The sequence below is a fragment of the Chrysochloris asiatica genome, unplaced genomic scaffold (genome assembly GCF_000296735.1).
Source record: "Chrysochloris asiatica unplaced genomic scaffold, ChrAsi1.0 scaffold00016, whole genome shotgun sequence".
In the NCBI taxonomy this organism is placed as follows: Eukaryota; Metazoa; Chordata; class Mammalia; order Afrosoricida; family Chrysochloridae; genus Chrysochloris; species Chrysochloris asiatica.
The window spans coordinates 1,625,794-1,631,811 of NW_006408534.1; the positions used below are offsets into that span (position 1 = coordinate 1,625,794).

Here is a 6,018-nt window from a genome sequence, read left to right on the forward strand (position 1 = left end):
TTTTTCTTTTCTGCAAAACAGTAACCACATAGAATAAGTTATCATCTCATGTGATTAAATTAACAGGCCTTATGTAGAGCAGATTTTGTTGCTATTGCATGTCATTGAGTTAATTCCAACTCATTATGATCTCATATGGTAGAGCAGAACTTCTCCACAGGTCTTCCTTGACTATATGGATCTTGGCTAAAAGGAGAGAATATCAGTAAGATGTTTTGTTGTTGTTGATGTGTGCCATTGAGTCAATTCTGACTCAGCAACCCTGTATAGAGTTTCCAAGGAGTTACTAGTGAGCTTGGACCACTGACCTTGTGGTTCAAGCTAACTTTGCAGACCAGTTAACCTATAGTGCCACACCAGGACTCCAGAAAGATGATTACCTGTGATTTATTGACTATGCAAAAGCTATCAACTGTAGAGATCATGATAAGTTATGGATAATATTGCAAAGAATGAGTATTCCAGAACACTTAATTATGCTTATGAGGAATGTGTACATAGACCAAGAGGTAGCCATTCTAAAATAACAAAGGGACACTGAATGGCTTAAATGTTTTAAAATCAGGAAAGGTATGTGTTAGGTATTCTTTCTCTATACTATTCAATTGGTATACTGAGCAAATAATCTGAGAAGCTGTATTATATGAAGAAGAATGTGGCATCAGAATTGGAGGAAGGCTCATCAATAACCTGCAATATGCGAATGATACAACCTTGCTTGCTGAAAGCCAAGAGAACTTAAAATTCTTACTGATGAAAATCAAAGACCACAGCCTTCAGTATGGGTTGCAGCTCAATGAAAAGAAAACAAAAATCATCACCACTGGACCAATAAATAACATTAAGATAAAAGGAGAAAAGATTGAAGTTGTCAAAGACTTCATTTTGTTTGGCTCCACTATGAGCACTTCTGGAAGCAGCAATCAAGAAATCAAACAGGGTTTGGGGAGGAGGCGTGGGTGTAGGCTGCAGACAAATAAACATGGAATCCATCTTCTATGAGAAACAAGAATGCTCACTTTGTGCTCAACATTGCCTGAACAATCTATTGCAAGGGGAGTATTTTAGCCCTGTGGAATTATCCTCAATTGCATATCAGCTGGATGAAGAAGAGAGGATGAGGATGGTGGAGGAAGGAGTTACTAGTGACAATTACCACACATTTTTGCAGCAGCCTTCTGGAAATCTGAATGACAGTGGGTTTTTTTCTATCCAAGTTATAAGCAATGCCTTGAAAGTTTGGGGTTTAAAACTAATCTTGTTCAACAGTCCAGAGTATCAGAGGCTGATGATCAACCCTATAAATGAAAGATCATTTCACTGGTTTAGAGTCAGAAAATTAGGAAAACAGTGGTTTAACTTGAATTCTTTATTAACGACTCTAGAGTTAATATCAGACACATACCCTGTTCTTTTCTTGGCTCAATTACAACAGGAAGGCTATTTTATATTTGTTAAGGGTGATCTGCCCAACTGTAAAAGTGACCAACTTTTGCAGATGATCAGAGTTCAACAGACACATGAACACAACTGAAAGATCAGAGAGTCCAGAAAACAGACCTGCAATGAGTCTTGGAAGCAAACAATAGGCCGGGAATGTTAGATGAAGAGGAAGAGGATTTTCAGAGGGCTCTGGCACTAAGTCACCATGAAATCGACATGGAAGATGAAGAGGCTGATCTCCTCAGGGCTGTTCAGCTCAGTATGCAAGGTAGTTCCAGAAATTCATCACAGGACACCCCACAGGCATCAGGTATAAACCTCAGTTCAGAAGAGTTGCAGAAGAGAAGAGAAGCCTACTTTGAAAAGCAATGGTAGCAGCTGGTGGACCCACCCGGACGAGAGCTATGTCCATGCGAAAGGCCGACCACAAGTTCAGGAGCTCTGGGGACTGACCTAAGTGATATTATGAGTGAAGAAGATATGCTTCAGGCAGCTGTGACCATGTCTTTAGAAACTGTTAGAAATAATTTGAAAACAGAAGGATAAAAATAGCAATGCTTTTCAAAAACCTTTTCAGTATCCCTACTTTCCAACATTCCCCTGTGTGATTACATCTGGCTCTTTATAATTTGTCAGAGAACAACATACAATAGAGGAAATAAGACTTGGTGTGGTTTACAAACAAAATGGTAAAAAAGTGGAAAAAGCGATCATCCGCTGTAGGACTAAGTAATGGCCCTCGGCATACTAGCCAAAGAAGCTTTCTGCAATTAAAGGAATTTTAAACAGTTAAAAAGAAAGTAAGAAAAAAATCAAATGACATATTGCATTGTGAAAAACCGCTGCACAAGACCTCTTTAAAGTGTTCAAGAGCAAAGATACACTAATGTGTGCCTGATCCGAGCTATGATATTTTCAATAGCGTCATACACATGTGAACATTTGACAATGAATAAGGAAGACCACAGAAGAATTGATGCATTTGAGTTATGGTGTTGGAGAAGAATATTGAAACTACCATGGACTGCCAGAAGAACAAAGAAATCTATATTGGAAGAAATATAGCTAGAATGCTCACTAGAAGGCAGGAATCCCTAAACTTTGTCTGTCATACTTTGGACATATTATTAGGAGGGACCAATTCCTGGAGAAGGGCATCATGCCTGGTAAGGAGAAGGAAGGGTCAGAGAAAAAGAGGAAGCCCCCAATGAAATGGATTAGCACAGTGGCAGTATCAGTGGGCTCACGTGTAGCAATGTTTGTGAGGATAGTGCAGGACTCGGCAGTGTTTCATTCTATTGTGCATAGTGTCACTGTGAGTCAGAACTGACTTGGTACACCTAACAACATCAGCAGCAATTTTTATGAAAGCAGATCACCAGGTCTTTCTCCTGCAGAGCAATTGTGTGGGTTAGAAATTTCAACCTTTCATTTTCCAGCTAAGCATTTAACTATTTGCACCATCAAAGCAAAGTACCTTCTACAATTTAATGTATGACATTGTGTAGCACTATAGGATAAACACTGGAAAGGGGTTCAAACCTACCAACTGGTCTAGAAAACCCTATACATTGTTGTTGTGTATTGGAACTGACTCAAGTACACACAACAACAATGTATCACTTTCCATAATGTCATGTAATCTAATTTAATGTCATCACCTTCTATACTGCAATCTAATGTGATATAGTCATTTAATAAATTAAAGTCAATATGGTTTAGAAAGAGTCTTAAATCTAATTACTTCTGAGTTGTAAAAACTACAGAAGAAACACAGCCAAGCACTTAAATGGAGAAAAAGACAGATACCAAAACCAGGATTGCTGGCAGCTACTAGACACTAAAGTAGACAAGGAAGGATCTTCCCCTAGAGCCACTCCCTAAATTCAGACTTCCAGCCTTTGAACTGTGAAAAAAGAAGTTTCTGATCTTTAAAATCACTCTTCATGATACTTTTTCTATCACAATAATACTGCTACTAAAACACAGACTATGTTTAGGACTTTGTCCTTTACCTTTGAGTAATTTTGTTTTCAAAGGTGAAATGATGTGATCAGATTTGTACTTTGAAAAGGTAAATCTGATCATAAGGAAGTAATAGGGGTCCTAATGTGGTGCTGTAGGGTAAGCTCTGGACTGCTACCCACAAGATTGGCAGTTTAAACACATCAGCCAGTCCTCAAGAGAAAGATGAGACTTTCTGTTCTTGTAAAGATTTAAAGCCTCAGAAACCCTATACAGGATAACTTTGAGTCAGAATTGACTCAGTGGAAGTGGGTTTGATTTTTTTTTGAGGGGAGTAGGATAAGCATTGGGCTGTTAATCACACGTTTGGTGGTTCAAACGCACTAGCCAGTCCTTGGAAACCTGATACAGGGTCACTATGAGTCAGAACCAATTCTACAGCACTTAACAACAACTATAGAACCAGAAATACAGAATATTAATACAGAAATACAGAATATTGATTAAAACCTATAACTACAGCCTATCATCAGAGGCAAGGGAAGAGAGGACCACAAAAGGATGAAGTAAAACAACATCTAAAAAAGGAGATACAGAGCATTAATGTGTTATGGAAACCATTAGATATTTTAGTGTAAAGTCTACTATTATTAGCTACCTTATTCCAGGTGAAATATCTTAATTCTACTTCTCAAAATTACATGCACACTTCAGTAGCCATTGGTTAATTTTATACTTCAGATCAATTAAAATCAGCAAAATTTGTTTTTCATATATAGTTAGTCATATGAGAGTTACTGAATTAAAACAAAATAAAAATAAATTGCCTTTCTTTGTTATGTATTGTACAGGCACTGAGTTGGAAGTGACTTAATGGCACCTAACAACAACATTTGTTATATATTCAATTTTATTTAGGATTTAAACTAAAATTGGTGTTGTTGTTGTTGCTGTTAAAGTGCCGATGAGTTGGTTCTGACTCATAGTGACCCTGAATAGGATTTCCAAAGAGTGACTGGTGTGTTTGAACTGCTGACCTTTAAGTTAGCAGTTCAGTGTTTGTCCTACAATGTTACATCAGGACTCCAAACTAAAAACTGTCACCACAAAATTTCAGTATTTTGTTATAGAGCCATTAATTAATTCAGTCATATTTATTTTTCAGCAAACATTTATTGAAAATTTCTTAAGTACTACAGTTCTTGACATTGGAACAGAGTGATACACATCACTAGCAAAATTAATCTTCTCCTAGAATTTATATTTTAATCTGGGGTTGTAAATAATTGACAAGTAAACAACAAGATGATAATGTAATGCAAGCAAGGTGAGCTAACACATATTCCAAGGAAAACAAAACAGGAAAATAATGACAATATGACAGTGAGTAATGAAGGAAATGTGCAATTTTGTTGGATATCAGTGATGTCCTATCTGAAGAAGTAGCATCTTAGTAGAAATATGAATGAAGGTGAATTACTGAAAAATTTGGAATCTAAGGTTTGTGTTTATCATAGTCATTTTATACATGTATATCTTAGGACCATCTGTAAATAACTATTTTTTTTTCATTATTTCTTTGAAATATGAAAAATTTAGAACCAGAGACAGAGGCATGTGATACTTCATTTACTTCCTTCTGTTCTGCATGGTTCATTGAACACCCCTTTGGGTCTTGTTAATCATGAAATAACAAATCATTTGACACTGTATAATGTCAGTATTTCCCCATTTGGCCAAAAGCAAATCATCAGAAACTTTATATTCAGTATTATTATCTACTTGCTAGAATATTTTGTCTACTTTTTAACTAAAGCAATTAAATTTATTTGAACTTTATCTCATTTTATTTACCCAGCTTATTCTTTATATCTCCTTTCATTACACATGTTAGAACACACATATATGTGTATGTATATAAGCAAATGTAGATAAAATATTCCTTGGAAATTGGGGAGGGAGACATGGCAAGTATCTACCCTTCACGCAAATACCAAGAATGTTGTTAAGTGCTGTCAAGTTGGTTCTAACTCTTATTGACCCTGAATAAGGTTTCTGAGGCTGACCATGTTGTTTGAAGTCCAGTACTTATCCTGCAAATCCACCCTCATGTCCTATTATGACTTGTTGTTAAGTGCCATCGAGTCAGTTCTGACCCATAGTGACCCTGTATAGAGTTTCCAAGGAGCAGCTGGTGAGCTTGAACCACCGACCTTGCAGTTCACATGGCTTTGCAGTCTGGTGCATTAACCCACAGAGCAACACCATGACTCCATACCAAGTATATAACACAGTAAATTTTAGCTGAATGATTTTTTTTAAAAATGCATTAAATGTTAAAATATTAACACGAAGGAATTAGATAAAATTAGCTAATATGCTATACAAAGGAACACTTTTTACACAAATAATAGAAAAAACATTTGTCATTATGTACAAATAACTTCATGTTTCTAGTGGAGAGGACATCCATAAAACTCCCCAGTTAAATATGTATGTGTGTGTGTGTTTTTATGATGCATATCATTGTAGTTTGTTGGACAGTATTTTATAGATACATTTGTTTGGATATCTGTCAATTAAAATCTACCAAAGGGAGAACAAACAAGA

General features: G+C 36.3%; 1 pseudogene; it reads left to right on the top strand.

Annotated features, from left to right (window-relative positions):
- Positions 1-964: 964 nt before the first annotated feature.
- LOC102827707 lies at positions 965-1,989 on the top strand (annotated as a pseudogene).
- The last annotated feature ends 4,029 nt before the right edge of the window (positions 1,990-6,018 follow it).